The following is a 19825-nucleotide window of genomic DNA, read 5'->3' as shown; positions in this document are numbered from 1 at the left end:
CAATGAAAATACGAATAAAATAGTTTCGTGGGGGACAGTGCATAGGGCATTCTTTAACATCATCATCAAAAAATTCCAGATGTATTACAGTAAAGTGATAAAAAATCAAATTATAGAAAGACAAAATATAAGTGAATCTTCATCAAACCTTTGAAAGTGTCAGTACTTTTTGAACATAGAAATAATGGAAGTAAAATTATATGAAACATAGATTTTAGTAGATAAGTGTAAATACTTTTATATATTTACAGTAGAGAAAAAATAATCAAATAGCCACAGTGCCCTATGAAGAAACATATTGGTTTATATTCAGGGCTCTCTTTCCATGGGCTTAATACCATGTAATTACTTCCTTTTTTTCCTCCCTGAATTATATATACAAATAAAATACGTATACAAATGTGAACCCCCAAAATTTGAGACAGGTCTTAGTTAATTGAGAAAGTTTATTTTGTCAAGGTTGTTTGAAATGTTTGTTCCTCGGTGCCGTAAAGAAATAGTACTTGAATATAAATTTAATTTATTTAGTAAGGCCATTTTAACTTCCTGCAGAAAGGGGTACACCCGCCAGCAGTTTTGCCACGAAGAGTACACCAAACAAAGAAGACAGGGTCATTTGTAACCTGACTTGTCCACTTTACTGCTGTGTCTGGTTTCTATTGGCTGGAACGGGACCTCACATTCTGTGTTTGTCCCAACTGGCTAGCAGCTTAGAACTTTTTAAAAGAGGCAAAGGTAGAGGGGAACAAAGGAAGGAGGAAGTAACTTGTGGAATGCTGAGGAAGGTAAAAACACTTTTAAATAAGGAAGAGGAGCAGGCTATGACCTAATGCTTGCTTAGACCAATATAAGCATGCCGGGGCAAATATTTAGGCTAAATTGTGGGAGCTAAGAACATAAAGTATATTGATTTCTTTATTACGGTTAGCAGATATTTAAGACTGTTAGCACAGGTGTTTGAATAAATCTTGCTTTTAAGAGAAGTTACTATTTATTCCTAATTAGACGGGAAGGAAAGTCTTTGAAGAGGAACTTCTACTTTACTTTTTATGAGGTTGAGGATGCGCCATGACACAGCCTGAGGAAGTCCTGACAGCACGTGCCCAAGGTGGTTCGGGCACAGCTTACTTTTATACATTTTAGGGAGACATGAGACAGCAATCAATATATGTAAGAAGTACATTAGTTTGGTTTGGAGAGGCGGGACAACTTGAAGCAAAGGCAGGAAGACTCCAAGCAGGTGGGGGTTTGGAGCTTCCAGGTCCCAGATAGGTGAGAGATGAAGGATTGCATTCTTCTGAATTTCTGATTAGCCTGTCCAAAGGAGGCAATCAGATATGCATCTATCTGAGTCAGCAGAGGGGTGACTTTGAATAGAATGGGAGGCAGGTTTGCCCTAAGCACTTCCCAGCTTGACTTTTCCCATCAGCTTTAGTGATTTCGGGGCCCCAAGATTTATTTTCCCTTCACATAGATAAAATACAAGGAAAGTGTATGTGTATAGATGTTTGTGTGTGCGTAGTGGTGTCTGATAGTATGCCCGTGTGTTTGAGAGTGAGCGGTTGTAAATGTAGGGTGCAATGTGTGAGTGTGGATGTGTAATTTGCTCTTTTAAATAGTCTAATCACATACAGTGTTTTCTCATGCAACTGTTTGGAGGACCCTCACCTCTCATGTAGATTGTGTAACAGGCTGAGGAGACAGGAACCTGGGGTGGGGTGCATTTTAGTCTGTTCAGGCTGCCATAACAAAATACCATAGACTGGGTAGCTCATAAACAACAGAAGCTTATTTCTCATAGCTCTGGATGCTGGGAAGTCCAAGATCAAGATGCCAGCTGATTTAGGGTCTTTTGAGAGCCTACTTTCTGTTTCATAGACCATGCCTTCTTGCTGTGTCCTCACATGCTGGAAGGGACAAGGGGTCTCTCTCAAGTCTCTTCGCAAGGGCTCCCACTTCATGACCCAGTCACTCCCCAAAGGCCTACCTTTGGGGAATTTTTTTGTGAGACAGAGTCTCACCCTGTTGCCAGGCTGGAGTGCAGTGGCGCGATCTCTGCTCACTGCAATCTCTGACTTCCTGGTTCAAGTAATTCTCCTGCCTCAGCCTCCCGAGTAGCTGGATTACAGTCACGCGCCACCATGCCTGGCTAATTTTTGTATTTTTAGTAGAGATGGACTTTCACCATGTTGGCCAGGATGGTCTTGATTTCCTGACCTTGTGATCTGCCTGCCTTGGCCTTCCAAAGTGCTGGGATTACAGGTGTAAGCCACCATGCCCGGCCAAGGATTTTAACATATGAATGCTGAGGAGACACACTTTCAGACCATAGGGGAGTGTGAAACAAGTTTCCAGAGACCAGTTCTGTTTCCTCCTGTGTCCAGTATTGGTTCCTTCTGGTGGGTTCTTGATCTCGCTGACTTCAAGAATGAAGCCACGGACCCTCACAGTGAGTGTTACAGTTCTTAAAGATGGTGTGTCCAGACTTTGTTCCTTCAGATGTTCAGATGTGTCCAGAGTTTCTTATTTCTGGTGGGTTCATGATCTTGCTGACTTCAGGAGTGAAGCCGCAGACCTTCACAGTGAGTGTTATAGCTCTTAAAGGTGGCACGTCCGGAGTTGTTCGTTCCTCCCAGTGGGTTCGTGGTCTTGCTTACTTTAGGAGCCGCAGACCTTCTCAGTGAGTGTTACAGCTCATAAAGGTAGTGCTGACCCAAAGAGCATGCAGCAGCAAGATTTATTGCGAAGAGCGAAAGAACAAACCTTCCACGGAATGGAAGGGAGCTCCAGTTGATTGCCCCTGCTGGCTCTGGTAGCCAGCTTTTATTCCCTTATTTGGCCCTGCCCATGTTCTGCTGATTGGTCCATTTTACAGAGTGCTGATTGGTCCATTTTTACAGAGTGCTGATTGGTGCGTTTACAAACCTTTTAGCTAGACACAGAGCGCTGATTGGTGCATTTTTATGAAGTGCTGATTGGTGCATTTACAAACCTTTAGCTAGACACAGAACACCGATTGGTGTGTTTGCAATCCTTTAGCTAGACAGAAAAGTTCTCCAAGTCCCCACCCAACCCAGAAGCCCCAGCCGGCTTCACCTCTCAATGCCCGCTCTAAACAGGACACCCCAACTGCTGTTGGGAATTGGGTAATGACTGCTCTAGCTACTTCCTGCTGGATAGGGGTGAAGAAGGGGCCCTGCAGTTGTAGTGTCCTCCAGAGGGGAACTCTTTAGGCCAGAGAAAGGGCCAGTGGGTCACTCCAGGGGTCCTCGGTAGAAGTTGTTAGTTGAGCTCATTTGGGGTTCCATTTGTAAGACCATCTGTAGCTTGGTGGCCTCGATTCCAGAGGAAACAAATTTGACAAGGAGGTTAAAAATACAGGGCCTGAAGGTGAGTAATAGCAAGATGGCTGCCACGGGACCTAGAAAGGGGAGAAGCCATGTTGCCCAACTCCAGTGGTTGGTATAAGTGTTTGAAAGGTGTCTGATTTTGGAAGCCTTTTCCTGTAAATGCTGGGTGACATCTCATACTATCCCTGACTGGTTAGTGTAAAAACAATACTCTTCCCCTAAGAAGGTGCAGAGTCCTCCTTTCTCAGCAGTGAGGAGGTCTAGCCTCAGCAGTTTTGGAGAGTCACTGCTGCCAAAGAGTCTATTTGGGATTGTAGAGTAAGAATAGATTTAGTTACTTCTTGCAAACTGTCTGAGAAATCTTTTGAGAGTGTGTGGTAGTAGGATAATGAAGTAGATAAACTGGCTATTCCGGTTCCTGTAGCAATAGCCATTCCTAACCCTATAAGTAGGGGTATTGCGCTGTATGGCTCTGCGCTGATGGACTTGAGCTTTGAGGGGCACAGATAGGGTCATGTTGGATAACATATGTTACACTGTTAACTTTTAGCAAAACTTTTGTTGAAAACCTTGTAAGTTTGGGATTTTAATTTTTCTTTGCTGTTAATAAAACCTCGTTCAGTCCATATTAACTTAGAATTGGTATAGATGGCTCCTTCCTGATCCTGTAAGTACTTTAAGGTTTGGCTGAGTGCAAACAGGTCCTGTGTTTGAGCAGACCAATTATTAGGCAGTTTTCCTAACTGCTTCTACAAGAGTTTCCTTATCACTTGTTGAATACCCATTGTGTCTTTTTTCCTTAATGGCCCGGAGGAACCATCTGTCATCCTGTCCTGAAGGGAGTTCCTCCTATGTCTGGTCAGACCTTTGTATGGTAATTAATTAAGATTTAGATCCCCTGTTAGGAAACCTGCTGGGTTAAGGATTTTTGATAGGAAGGCTATGGGTTGTCAGTGGCCTCAATGCTTTTGGGCTATGCCCTTGTTTACACTGACAACAAGGTGGTCTTGGAATGTTATAGGGTTATAGAGAAGACCTTCAATTATCAATTATAGGTTTTAAATTTACCCTGGCTTTTAAAGGAATAGGGTACACGGTTTTTCCTTTACTACTTCTATCTCTTTCTCTCTCTTTGACTTCTTCTTTGTCTGTCTCTCTCTTTCTCTCTTTCCTTTATGCTGCCTCTGCCAGCTGCTTAAGCTGCTGTTCTCCACTCTCCTTTCCCTTTAGATGGCTTTGGCAGTGTAAGACTGCCACCTCCTTGGATTTTTGCCCTGCGTGCAATAACTCCATGGTTTCTTTGTGATATTTAATGGGGGTTCCCCCAGAGGTTAGTGATTTGTTTTATGCGACCACCAGAGCCGGCGCCAGAGAAAAGGCAAGTAGGCAAGATAAAAAGGAGACTTTACTACGTAGCCATTGTAAATAAAGAGGAGGCGAGGTTCACCGGTCTCCCGCGGCGGAAGGCCGAGGAAGTCGCTCTGGCGTTCTCGTCCAAAGTTCCTAGGTCCGCATATGAGGAGGGGCCGAGGAAGTTCGCTCCCGCGTTCTTGGGCGAGGTTCCTCGGTCTGCATGTGAAGAGGGCCCAGGAAGTTCGCGCCGCGGTCCTGCCGGCAGCGGCTTTTGTGTCTTGGGCTTGGGAGTGGGAGGGCGGTAGGCGGGATGTGGGCGGGTCGAGGGCCGTGTGGTGGGCACCGCCAGGTAGGTTTCGGTTTTCCTCGGTTGGACGTGATGCTGCGCCTGCGCAGTTGACCTGTGCCCTTCCCGGGCGCGGGAAAGTTGGTGATGAAGAATCCGAAAGTGCGCCATCTTAGTCACCTTTGTTCTTTGTTTCCCTCTCCCTCCCTCCAGACAGTTAGGAACTCCCTTTCTTTCCATATTGCATCATGGACATGTAGGATTAGATAAGCATACTTGCTATCTGTATACACATTTATTCTTCTTTCCTTTCCCAGTTCTAAGGCTCAGGTAAGTGCCAGTAGTTCTGCTAACTGGGCGCTGGTCCCTGGGGGAAGAGGCTTACTTTCAAGTACTGTTACTATGGCATAACCTGTCTTTTGTATCCCATTCTCCACAAACGAACCTCCATCGGTGTATAGGTTAAGGTCAGGATCAACTAAGGGGACTTCTAAGAGATCATCTTGGGCAGCATAAGTCTGGACTATAATTTGTTGGCAGTCATGCTCGATTGGTTCCCCATCCTCTGGGAGAAAAGTGGCAGGGTTGAGGGCCATGCACATACATATTTGAAGCACTGGTCCCTCAAGGAGTAGCACCTGGTATCCAAGTAGACAGTTGTCTGATAGCCATAAACTTCCTTTGGCACCTAGTGTGCCATTTACATCATGAGTAGTCCAGACAGTGAGATCCTTTCCTTGTATTATTTTGATAGCCTCTGACACTAAGACGGCCACCACCGCAACTACCTGTAAACAGTGAGGCCAGCCTTTTGCTGCTACATCAGTTTCCTTACTTAGGTATGCCACTGATGTGGGGTTGCCCCACGAGTCTGAGTAAGGACTCCAAGAGCTATCCCTGCTCTCTCTGTGACGTATAAAGGAAAGTTTTGTCCCTTGGGAAGGCTTAAGGCTGGAGCTTGAGTTTGTTCCTTCCACTGCCCAGACTTCAGGGTTGATTCCCTCCTCAAGTAGGGGACAACAAATGGGTAACTCGTTCCCCATATTCATGTAGATAATAGCTCCACCTTTGGCTACTCCTACTGGATCCAGAGGAGTCAGTGTGATCCGCTTCTCCCACTCACCTAGTCCCCACATGCCCTGCGAGCTAGTCCCTGCGGTCCAGCGTCCACCCCTCACTTCTTCTGCCCTTTCCTTATACTTTCCTGCTGGAGTGACTGGGAAGTGAGGATGCTCTTCCCTGGACACAGGGGAGAGGGAGGGCTCCTGGGGTTGTCACTTCCTCCGCCCTTTCCTTCATGGATGAGGCAGGAAGGGCACGTTGAATGTTAGCAATTCAGCATAAAAGTGAAAACTAATTTGGCCTCAAGAGTTAAGAGTCATCCAAACAACAGCTACAGGGCTAATATCTTTAATCTTTACACATTTGACAATATCCAATAAAAAGAACACCAAACTACAGCAAGACAAAGGAGCAACAGACATAGGCCTGCAGAGGACAAAGAGAAAACAGGAGCACTCGGTAACCAAGAACTCAGGGACTTTGGAGGCAACCTGTGTGGGTTAAACATGCTCTTGAAGATTTTTATTGTTATTTCTCATTAGAAATGTAAAAAGTGGGCTGGGCACGGTGGCTCACGCCTGTAATCCCAGCACTTTGGGAGGCCAAGGCAAGTGGATCACGAGGTCAGGAGTTCAAGACCAGCCTGGCCAACATGGTGAAATCCCATCTCTACTAAAAATACAAAAATTAGCCTGGCGTGGTGGAAGGCACCTGTAATCCCGGCTACTGGGGAGGCTGAGGCAGGAGGATTGCTTGACCTCAGGAGGTGGAGGTTGCAGTAAGCTGAGATCACACCACTGCACTCCAGGCTGGGTGACAGAGTGAGACTCTGTCCCGGGAGGGAAGGAAGGAAGGAAGAGAGAGAGAGAGAGAGAGAGAGAGAGAGAAGGAAAGAAGAGAGAGAGAGAGAAGTAAAAAGTGCTAGATAGAAAGAAGTAAAAAATATATCAAATTAGAAAACAAAAAATGAGGGGGAGTGAAATTGGCATTCTAATACAAGGGGGGTATTATTTAAAATAGCTTTTATGCTTTGAGGAAGCAATTTGATATTTTATTTAAAACATTTTAAACTAGTCATAACCTTTGACCCAGTAATTGTATGCCAAGGAATCCATCCTGAAAAACAATAATCTTAAATTTTAGGACTATTATTAATTCATAATAATAATAATAATTTCTTCTTATATGAAGATGTCCATCATAGCATTTGTCATAGTAAATAATTTTGAGTAAACTTTTAGAAATGAAAAAAGCAAAGCACTATATTGTATCTCTACTCAAACTAAGATTTGACACTGTACTTGGCTCTTTTTATAATTTTTTCACTTAATCCTCACAGTAAAATCAAAAGTTTGACACAATGATTGTCCCTTTATGAGTTTTTAGCTAACAAAATGTTTATGGTAAACATGGAATAACATGAAAAATGCTCATGACAGATGCTAAACATGAAAGCAAATGATTTACGTATCCAGTATGATTATAAGCAGGTATACTGGAATCTCTCTGTGAACAAAAAAATATTGAAATCTATCTGGGGTGAACAGTTGTTATTTATTAAAATTTGCTTTTGCGAGTCCTCATGAATCTTGAGACAGTAACCACCACCACAATCGTAAAACTATCAAACATGATTTTAAGCAAACAAAAAAAAAAAAAAAAAAAAAAATGAGAAAAACCATGAAAGGAAAATAAATCTCAAGACTCCAGAATCACTAAGCCAATGGGAAAAGTCAAGCTGGGAACCGCATCAGACAAACCTGCCTCCCATTTTATTCCTAAATAAAATAGCTACAAAGAAAAAATAAAATAAAAAAGCTCCCTACCTCCCTCACAGTTTGTCCACAAGGAAGTTAAATTCCTTGTGAGCCTCAAGATCTTTACCCTGAAACAGTTCTGTTGAACTTCATCCTGGCCATATTAATTGATAGCTTATCTTCCCAGGCTCAGGACAGAGGACAGACAGAACTCACGATCATCGCTCTGCTCTCTGCTCACCTGTGACAAATGCATGCCTCATTGCTTCCTCTGCCCTATTGTTTATGTAAAAATGCAGATTCACTGAGTCAGACTAAGGCATCAGTGACTATTCCTCTACCCATTCCACCTCACATGTATTCCGTGAAAGGCTGATCGAAGACCCCAAAGAATGGAACCTTTTGTCCCTTATCTATCTCTGACCTGGAAGCCCTTACTTCAAGTTGTCCCACCTTTCTGGACCAAACCAATGTACATCTTATAAATATTGATTGATGTCTCATCAAAATCAAGCCAAAATGTATAAAACCAAGCTGTGCCCTGACCACTTGGGTACATGTCATCATGTACCCAAGGCATCCTGAGGCTGTCACACGCACGTCCTTAGCCTTGGCAGATAAACTTTCTAAATTAATTGAGACCTGTCTCAAATATTTTAGGTTCACAAAACCTAGTTGTCCATCAGGCAGATATCTGAAAGCAAGAAGTGATATTTTACTCAGCTAAAAGCTGCTGTCTTGTCGGCGGCCTCAAAGGCCTTCTACAATGAACTCCATCCCCAACCCTCTGGCCTCATTCCCAGGCCCCTGTCCTCTCCTGGGAACTCCTGGGAATGTGATGTTTGCTCCATTGTCATCTTGTCAGTGAGGCTCCCCTGATTGTCCTCATTAAGACTGCATCTGGCCAGGTCTGGTGGCTCATGCCTGTAATCCCAGCACTTTGGGAGGCTGAGGTGGGTGGATCAGCTGAGGTCAGGAGTTTGCAGCCAGCCTGGTCAACATGGCGAAACCCCATCTCTACTAGAAATAGAAAAATTACCCGGGCGTGGTGGCACACACCTGTAATCCCAGCTACTCAGGAGGCTGAGACAAGAGAATCGTTGAACTCATGAGGTGGAGGTTGCAGTGAGCTGAGATCGCGTCATTGCACTCCAGCCTGGGTGACAGAGAAAGACTGCTGTCTCAAAAACAAAAACAAAAACAAAAACAAAAAACCCTGCATCCTTCCTCCTTCCTACCATTCTACCTCCAATTCCCATGTCCTGCCCTCTTGTTTTCTCTCTTCGTAATGCCCGCCACCTGCCAACATAGTATAGAATGAGCTCGTTTACTTAGTCTAGTGTTTAATGTCTGTCTCACTTCACTAGAATGTAAGCATTGCAAGGGCAAGAGATTCGTTTGGTCTGTGCTGCATCTCAAGCAGGACAATGGCTGGAACATAGGAGGGTCTCCAGAAATGTTTGTCGAATGTTGCTGATGGTGGCATCCTGGAGTAGGAAAAAGACTGAAGAGTGGAAAAAGAAATCCTAACATGAATTGTGGGCAAAGGCAAGCAGTAGCTGACTTGGAAAATGATTACAGTAGGTCTTGTACCATTTGAGTTATCAGTATTGCAGATTTTTTGCACCTGCTCCACCAACAATAATTGCGTTAAGGCTTTGCAGCTGGGATATTATACAGCTTGCTTTAGGTTTTATTTTGCTTGCAAATCAATCAATACCTTACAATGATTTTTAACACGGGGAAAGAGCCATAGTTGTAGACCTTGGAATGTGTTTGTTTGGTCTGTCTTAAAAACAATTGTTAATGTTTTGACACTGTAACTTTTTCATAGTTGTGGCTTTGCAGACCTTGCTGCACTTTGATCTTTTTCTCGTTCCACCTATAGATGGCAGCACACCACTACCTACGATCCGATCAACAACAGCCTGGGTTTGTAAGTCAGAGCTGTTGGTCACGAGCAAGGAGCTAATGAGTAATCAGTCCAAACTGAATGGCAAATTAATGTCTTCATTATGTGAACAAACCAGCTTCCTCTATAAACAAGGTCAAAGTATTTATAACCCAGTGTATTTCATAAAAGCAAAAACGCATCTCCATTTACATAACTTCACTATGGAGCTCATGATTTATCTGCATGAAGCATATGCAAAATCTCACTTGTATACCGTCTTTAATAAGGACCCGTGCTGTTCTGATGTAATTATTAATAAAGTCACGCTTGATACGGAGCCTTGTTTTTCTCACACAAGGTAAATGAAAAGGTGATGGCTTTACACAAAAGCCACTCTTACAAGATGATATTGGGTGGCCTGTTCCAAATTGAGTTCTTAGTAATAAAAATGAAGTGTGATCCTTATTGATCAAATATATCTGCCACTTAGGTTCTATGAGAACTTATTTAAAATTTAGAGTTGGTTACACAGGTATAAAGTTTTATATTTACCATATAATATATGTCACTTCAATTCAGTGAATTGAATGCTTAATTTTGCCATCCTTGTCAGAGAACAATGTAGAAATTTCAGAAACTCTTTTCACAAAATGACCAGGTGTCAAAGACTCTGAATTTCTGTTTCTAGATCAATGTCATCCAATAGAAATATAAAGTGAGACAATTGCAAGTTGCATGTGAAGTTTTAAATCTTCTAGAAACCACATTTTAAAAAGTAAGAAAAGAGGTGAAATTAATTTGAATACTGTACTATATTTTATTTAACCAGATATATCCAAAATGTTATTTTTCGCAGGTAATCTATATAAAAATTATTGCAATATTGCACATTCATTTTTAAAAATCTGGTGTGTATTCTACACTCACAGCTCATCTAGATTTGGATGAGCCAGATTTTAAGTGCTGAATAGCCACATGTGGCTAGTGGCTAGCGGCCACTACCATGGCTCTAAAGACTTAGTGCCTCTTACAAGGTGAACTGCGTGCCCCCCAAATTCATGTGTTGGAATCCTAACCCCCACTACCTCAGAATGTGACCTTATTTGGAGATAGGGTTGTTACCAAGTAAAAACAAGGTCTTTTTAGGGTGGACCTTTAGGGTGGATCCTAATGCAGTATGACTGATGTCCTTCTGAAATGGGGAGACCTGGAGACAGGCTCACACACAGGGAAAGCTCCATGTGGAGAGGAAGGCAGAGACTGGGTGATGCATCTCCAAGCCAAGGACCATCAAAGATCACCACCATCCCCAGAAGCTAGGAGGGAGCCATGGAACAGAGTCTCCCTCACAGCCTCAGAAGGAACCAACTTTGCTGGTGTCTTGATTTTGGACATCCAGCCTCCAGAACTGTGAGAGAACACATTTCTGCAGTTTAAGGCACCCGACCTGTGGTGCATTGTTACGGCAGCCCTAACCAACCACTACGGAAACTTTGGTTGGTGGCTGCCAGTGTTCCAAAGGTTTCCTCTCCTTGCCTTGAATCTCCTCTTCTCTTCCTTCTGCGCTTTCTCCTCTGGCCTCTCTGTCACTCAACTTTCCTGCCCTCTCTCATCGTATTCCATAGGATCTCCCTCTCATAGCGCAGAGGTAAGTAGGGAGTTTCTGTTGCAATAAGCGGGAGATGAGTTCCACCTGAGCAGGGAGATGCCTGACTCGCTCCACATCTCCACTGGGGATAATATTATCTGCCAGCTGTCCCCTGGAGCTACCGTTGTGTAGATGAAGGGCTGACTCAGAAAGTGCTTTGAAATCCATAAATAATACATGGATGAGAATGAGTATTTTGTGTGTTTTACTTTCACACGTTAGGACTCAAAGGTGGAATGAAGCATTTTCTAAGTTATTTTAGTTTCTTCTCTCTGTAATTATCTAGGGGTCCTACTTCATGGTAGGGAATGTGTGAAATGGCATAGGCCCTGCCACTTTCTTGCCACCTGTCAGTAGTCGGCTTCTACTGGCTGCCTCCCAAGAATGTTTTATATCCTCTTCACCCAGCGCAGAATGGCCTCCCTAATTCACACACCACGTGTTAAGGTGATATGGATCCCACCCCCATCTGTAGAAGTGAGTCCCAAATAGGGTCACTGCATCAGATAATTCCAAGGGGTATCATCTTGATATAGTTTGGCTTTGTGTCCCCACCCAAATCTCATCTTGAATTGTGATCCCATAATCCCCATGTGTCATGGGAGGGACCCGGTGGGAGACAATTGAATCAGGGTGGCTGTTTTCCCCATGCTGTTCTCGTGATAGTGAGTGAGTTCTCAGGAGATCTGATTGCTTTATAAGTGTCTGGCATTTCCCCTGCTGGCACTCATTCTCTCTCCTGCTGCCCTGAGAAGAGGTGCCTTCCACCAGGATTATAAGTTTCCTGAGGCCTCCCTAGCTATGGAGAACCGTAAGTCAATTAAATCTCTTTTCTTTATAAATTACCCAATCTCGAGTATTTCTTCATAGCAGCATGAGAACGGGCCACTACACATCTGCATTGTCATAAATGTGTCTAGTGAACTTGAGGTTGTGCAGTGCACAACCTGCACAGTCATATCTGATAGCCCCAATCCTGCACAATTAAATCATTCAGGCAATCCCATCTCTCTGACCACAGTCATAAGTACAGAATGGGCACTAACATTTCTTAAAGCTGTGGGGAGAGATTTTCCAGGGTTACTGAGAAAAAAAAAAACCCAAAAGACTCTTGCCTTCTCCGGGAACCTACTGAAAGACAGCATTCTGAGTGTGATATAAATATATAAAGCTGGCAGCTGTGCTCATGAGTGTGATGTAAATATATATAAGGCTGGCAGCTGTGCTCATGAGAGAAGTGCCAGTACCTTTGGAGAAGTCATTAGGTGGAGCTTGAGGAATAAGAGAACAGAGTTCTGAAAGAGCCAGGGCTTGTGCTTATGCCTCTGGATCAAGCCTTGCCTGAAGCACCTGTGCAGTTTTTTACATGAGCCCATGTATTTGCTTTATAGAGATGGCTTGAGTTGGATTTTCTGTCCCTTGCTACCCAAATAATTCTAAATACTATACTGGAGATGGAAGTCAAGAAAGGGGGAGATAGAGATGTGTTTCTGGTTGATAGTGCAACAACTAGTAAAAACAAAAACAAAACTTCTTCAATCATCCACAACAGTTGCCACAGCAATTTGAATTACATTTTCTAAAGAAAACCAGGCCAAATGATCGTTAGCATTCTCAGCTAACTCACAGCAATGTTCTTAAGTCTATTTGTGATTGTCCAAAGCTAAAAATATATACCAGTTGGCATTAAAAACCTAAACTATCTCTACCACTGTATGGCTTTTAACTAGAGGTTTGTGGTCTAGCCTGAAAACTTAATCTACTATGCACATCTTTATTTCTAGACTAATACGTTCTTTTGAGTTCAGTCTACCTAAAAACATACTTCTGGTGTACTACCTATTTGTAAGCTGAAAGTTGTCACAGGCATAATAACATTGCCGCCATAGTTCTTATTAATTCATAGCAAGGGGGACACTACTATATAGATGTCATAAATGCTTAGGCAAGGGAGACCATTTAGCTCTTAACCCGGTTTCCTACTGCAAATATCAAAAGTTGGATCAACATATGCCCCTAGTTACAAAGATGTAACATCATTTCTAAAGTCTTTAGCAGCAAAATCCTAAAGGGCCCCTAAATTTCAGTCTTAACTTTGTTCCAGCCACATCCCAGCTGTTTCTCGCAAGTACTTCATTATCTGCAGGCTGTTTTCAGTTCATTCTGGGACCAACGAGAAGCCACTAGGACAGTATATCAATAGGACAATCCTTGCCAAATAATGAAATTTGGAAATAGGCTGGGCACGGTGGCTCATACCTGTAATCCTAGCACTTTAGGAGGCTGAGGCATGAGGATTGCTTGAGCCTAGGAGTTGAAGGCTGCAGTCAGCTATGATTGCACCGCTGCACTCTAGCTTGGGTAGACAGAGCGAGACCCTGTCTCTTAAAAAAAAAAAAAAAAAAAAGTTTTTGGCTGCTTTGTAACTGAAAGAGATCAATCCCTAGAATGTCCTTCCTAGGGAAGCGGGGCTACCTGCCTAGCCTCTTTCTGCGTGCCCCTCTTGGGTACATGGGTTTTTCTGTTGTGCCCCTTCCCAAAGCAGGAGCTGGCATCTCCTTCCCTCCTACAAACTTCAGTCTCATGGGTCCTCTTCTTGTTTTCTGCACTGATATTGTATCGATTCCTCTGGAGCAAACATTGGAAGCTGCTGTCAGATATGCCAGGGCTCTCTGCCCTGTTGTGTTCTGTGTTGCTAGCTGGAGATTACCCCCTGGGTTTGTTTCAAGACGCTTGGAACCAGAATAGAGGTGACACTCTCCTGCTTGTACTCTCTCTGGCTGTGATTTTTAAATCCTTGTTCTGAGCCTACTGTTTTTTTTTTTTTTCTTCTTCTCTGCCTCACTTTTCTAGCTCATTTCCTTCTATATCTTCCACTGGCTCAGTTTGGCTGAGCCCTCTGCATTTGGCACTAAATCGTAGTTTATTCTAATCCTTTGCCTGGAAGCTGATGCTGGTAACCAGATGGCAATAAAAAGACACTGAATGCAACATTTATACCTGTGAGTTGAGAGACAATACTCGTTACTTCCTGGGAAAACAGTTGGTGTTTTTCTCAGTTGGGGTAAAATGATATTTCCACAAATCCTATTGTTTTCTTACTTGGAAAAATGTTAAAATATGTTTATTAGAAAGTATGCTTTTAAATATTTTTTAGTCTAAAGAAATATTGCTGCTTCTCAGAGTTTTGGCAAATATTGCTTTTCATTTGTTCTTCTTTTCCTGTCTCTTCTTTCTTTTCACTCTCTTACCATCTATGTATTTAAGTTACATGTCATTTTATTATTCTTTACTGTATTCACTAAACTCACTTTTTATGTTAGTTCAAAAAGATGGATGTGTGGAGTATTTTAAATTTGGCTTTTAAAAACACAGTATATTACAGATTAGAAAGTTATTATTTTTTCTGACATCCAGCAAGCACCGTTTCTCTGTTCTTAAGCTGTCTGACAGCTTGAGGACAGATACAAGCCTTTGATACAAACCGGGCCAGAGTATTCTTTCCTGAGACTTTTCAAACTAAAGCTAGAAGAGAGGTGCTGCCTGTATTAGTCAGCTACTGCTGCGTAACAAAGAATCATAAAATCAGAGTCACTTAAAACAGTGAGCATGTATTTACTTCACATCTCTTCAGGTCTGCTGAGTGGGCTCCACTGATCTCAGCAGGCCTGCTCATGTGTCTGTAGGCTGGCAGTGGGTGGTTTGATTTAAGGATGTCTCTAGTCCACACTGCATGTTTGCACATCTGTTACCTATGTCTTTGCTATGGTTTGGATACTTGAACCTTCCAAGTATCATGTTCAAATTTGATCCTCAGTGTTGGAGGCAGGGCGTGGTGGGAGGTGTTTGGTTCCTGAGGGAGGATCCCTCATAAATGGCTTGGTGCCATTCTTGTGGGGATGAGTGAGTTCTCATGAGAGCTGGGTTTTGAAAAGAGACTGGCACCTCCTCCTCTTTCTGTCTCTTGCTTCCTCTCTCACCACATGGCTCCCCTTCACTTTCCACGATGAGTGGAAGCAGCCTGAAGCCCTCATCAAAATGAGATAGATACCAGTGCCATGCCTGTACAACCTGCAGAACTGTGACCCAAATAAACTTTTTTTCCTTTATAAACTGCCCAGCCGCAGGCATCATCTTTCTTTCTTTCTTTCTTTTTTGTAGCAACGTCAAAACAGATTAAGTCAGTCTTTAACCTTTCAGCAGACTAGTTGGGGAATATTCCACAAGAGAGCAAGTGAGAACCTGCAAGGTCACATAGACCTAGGCTGTGAAGGGTCATATTATGACTTCTACTCTTATGCCATTGGCCAAAGTAAGTCAAATGAACAAGCACAAACTCAAGGCACAGGCATATATCACCCGCTAGGAGGCCATGCTAAGGGTGTGGATACGTGGAAGGGTGAAGAACTGGACCAGTCTTTCAATACCACAGCCCCTTTCTTCTCCGGGCATGGAGCTGCTAGGAGTAAGCCCCACATGCAGACATCTGTCTCTAGTAGGAGAAGACAAAGCCAAGATCTAGAGAGTTGCAGTGGAAGACAGGATGGGAGAGGGTCCTGATCATTTTCTAGTTATTAATAACATCTTTGGCTGTGCTTAGATGGCTGCACTTGGGAGGTTTGGTTAATAATCTTTTTTTTGTTTGTTTGTTTACTATGAGGTAGGCTACTCTATGACCCCTCCAAACTCTTCTTTCTTGCATTTATTAGTATAAATTGCATTTCTGCTACTTGCAACCAAAGGGTTATGACCCATCTATACTATTTTTTCTAGATCAGAGGGTTTTTATATCAAAAGTTGCTGTCACTATCCCAATGCAAAGCTTTTTAAGTTGATTTTTAGGAGGATAAAATCTTTCATATTGGAAATAAACATTATCAGCTATATTTCACAGGTTATTAGTTTATTAAGTTAAACAGAATGACATAGTTTCAAATAAAAGTGTTACTGAATTTGCAGTAAAAATTACACATAATTAGTGTAAATTAGAAAAGGTATATAAAATGGTTGGCACAAGGCAATAACATCCCTACTTTTAACCCATGAATTTTATCCCTAGGAATTTACCTCAATAAAATAATCCAACAGATGCAAATGCTCATATGCATGAAATAATTTATGACAACTGTCATAATAAATTAAAGGGACATATCTAAATTAAGAGAATACTTTAACAAATTATGTTAGTTTATTAGGATGGAATACTATGTAGTCTTTAACTATGTTAATTGTAGTTAATTAAGAAAATTATATAAAATTTCAAAATTTGTTTATGACATAGTATGTGAAAAAAACAAAACAAAATGCAAAATTACAAGGACATCCAAACTACATATATGTGGTCACTCTCACTTTATACATGCAAACACACACAACACACACAAACCCACACAACCATTTTCTTTTGGTGTGCAGTAGACCAAAAAAAAAAAAAAATTTCAAATCTACCTGTCATTTTCTCTTGTTCAGCTAGGAGACATGCATCATCTTTGATTAAAATTATTCTTCACTGGGTTATTTATGCAAAGCCAAAATTCTATTCTAGACTCAAGAAGCTCGAGCCAGACATCCTGAACAGCTCTGAATAAAATTATCAAAGGCTGAATTTGTCATGTGCAGAATTGCATCTTTGCAGGATTATGATGCTGCTGCCTGTGGATGAGGATGTGATGGATAACACCCTTCTTGCAGTGAGGATAAGGGGAATTGGAGAAGGTAACCTGGGGACTGGTGGCTCATGGGAATTGACGGACTAGGGGAGGCCACATAGAGAGGAAGCCAGTGGAGAGGCATGGCTGATGGACTCAACTCCAAGAGCAGTGATAGTTCATATCCAGTACTGTATTTTTCTTTCTCTCCATTATAATTCCCTCATTATTCTCAAGCCTCCGGGAAATTGTCTTAAATGTTTATCCAGATATTTGCTATACTTTTGGAAATTAAGGGAGGAACCTGCAACTCTCCTTGAATAAAACAAGAGTCTGTCTTGCGTGAAAAAGTGATAAGAAGATATTCAGTAGAGATCTGAGGGGAAGTCTCGGAGCAGAGGTCCAGAATAAGTGTGGACTGCGTAAGAATTCCATTGGTATGGAAGACTGTATTTCTGTTTGCCAAATATTTTACTTTTCCTCCATCTTTTGCTGTGGAAGGATTTTACTCTTCAACTCTGCCCCACTCAAGAGAGGCCATGCGATTTGCTGTGGCTGATGCAATGGGAGCAGCAAAAACGTGTGTCATTTCTGGGAACCAGTGCACGTTCTCTTTGTCTCCCTTCTCTCGCCCTGGGCCTGATAATATTCCAGCTGGACGCTGCTCTATCATCGTGGAACCTAGAGTGAAGTTTGGGGAGAGCATCAAAGCCAGAGCCAACTTTCATTCAACATGTTATGTTGAATGAAAACATGTGATGGTTAATTTTATGTGTCAACTTGACTGGATCATAGAGTGGCCAGATATTTGGCTAAGCTTTTCTGGGTGTCTGTGATGGTGTTTCCAGATGAGATTTGCATTTGAGTCAGTGGACTCCATAAGATACATTGTTCTTCCCTGAATGGAAGGGTATTAGCCAATTTGTTGAGAGCCTGAACAGAACAAAAGGTGGAGGAAGGAGAATTCACCTCCTCTGCCTGACTTTTGAGCTGGGTTATCAGTCTCCTTCTGCCCTCAAACTGAGACTTAACACCATCAGCTCCACCGGTTCTCAGGCCTCGGGTCTGAAACCAAACTACACCATCAGCTTTCCTGGTTCTGCAGCTTGCAGATGGCAGAGCATGGGACTTAGCCTTCGTAATCAAGTGAGCTAATTCCTCAGAATACATCCATCTGTGTTAAGTCCGTTCTCACACTGCTATGAAGAAATACCCAAGATGAGGTAATTTATAAAGGAAAGAGGTTTAATTGACTCACAGCTCTGCATGACTGGGGAGGACACAGGAAACTTACAATCATGGCGGAAGGTAAAGGGGAAGCAGGCACCTTCTTCACAAGGGCGGCAGGATAGAGTGAATGCAAGCTGGGGAAATGCCAGACGCTTATAAAACCATCAGATATCATGAGAACCCACTATCACAAGAACAGCACGGGGGAACCGCACCCGTGATCCAATTACCTCCACCTGGTGCTGACCTTGACACGTGGGGATTGTGGTGATTACAGTTCCAGGTGGGATTTGGGTGGGGACACAGAGCCAAACCATATCACTATCTCTCCCCCTTATCCCCCCTCTCTCTATTAAATCCTTTATTGGTTCTATTTCTCTGGAAAATCCTAAATACAGTGGGAAAGAAGTAAACCTTTGTGTTGTAAGCTGCTGAGACTTTGGGGTTATTTGTTACTGTAGCATGATCTGGCCTATTCTAATTTATACAATGGGATTTTTTTTTTTTCTACAAACACTAAGGAAGTAGCAGGTGGAAGGCTGGACCTAATGTTGCCATCAGTAGGGGGGTTTCTATGGTCTGAAGACCTGTGAGCCTTTTGGGTTACTCTTTGACTTGCACTTGGGCTTTGATCTTGATGCCAAGCAGTTTATTTATACTCCTCTAAATGTGTTTTTCTCTATATAAATGGTATTTTGTTAACTTTCACCAGCTCCAATCTCAACTTTTGCCTCTAATTTTTCCCATAATATTCACTAACTCTAGTGATAGCTGTCTATGCACATTGTACTGAGACTAATTCAGAGAGTGTGTTGGATGAATTTTGATTTGATTTGTATGTAATTGTTGAAAACTATTTGAGAAAACAGTTGCACCCTTGGCAAAACCTGGAGGTCTCTATGTTAACAGTTTTCCCAATTTTTATTTTAGGAAGCCATTCTGCATATTATGTTTTTAAATAAAAGGATTTGACTTTAGGCTGACAATTTAGCATTTAACCGCTGTCTCCGTGCCAATTCCACAAGAGCAGGGATCTAGATTAATTAGGAAAAGCTCATTGGTTTCTGATGGAGGGGGCATTCATAGAAGCAACCCACTGACAACGAAGGAACTACTGCGATGGGATGGGCAGCCTGCAGCTGCACTCGGCGGGCAGCCTCCACGGGTACTTTAATTCCTCGCTCTTCTGGCCAGGTGTCTCTTGGTAAAGGCAGGTAGAGGTAGCAAAGCAATTACCTAGATAATTAAGGAAAAACAAACCTGTATGTGGCAATTAAGGAAAAACAAAACTGTCTGTGGCAATTAAGGAAAAACAAAACTGTCTGTGGCAATTAAGGAAAAACAAAACTGTCTGTGGCAGGTAACTTGGGGAGCTGCTTCTGATTTTCTAGGCAACTATTTTCATTCTTCACTTCCCTGGTGTCAGCAGGAATCTGAGCTAGATCCCAAGAGCAACTTCAACAATGACAATGGTCTCAGTTGGCAAACCCGGCTTCACAGGAGCTTCCCTCCTCATTGATCTAGAGTTTGAAATAGCTTTGTCGGATCTCAGGGGCGTGCTCCTACTGACCTACGGCAAAATCCCAGTAACGGCTGT

This window comes from Piliocolobus tephrosceles, chromosome 19, assembly GCF_002776525.5.
Source record: "Piliocolobus tephrosceles isolate RC106 chromosome 19, ASM277652v3, whole genome shotgun sequence".
NCBI classification, from domain to species: domain Eukaryota; kingdom Metazoa; phylum Chordata; class Mammalia; order Primates; family Cercopithecidae; genus Piliocolobus; species Piliocolobus tephrosceles.
This window is presented reverse-complemented; position numbering follows the sequence as displayed.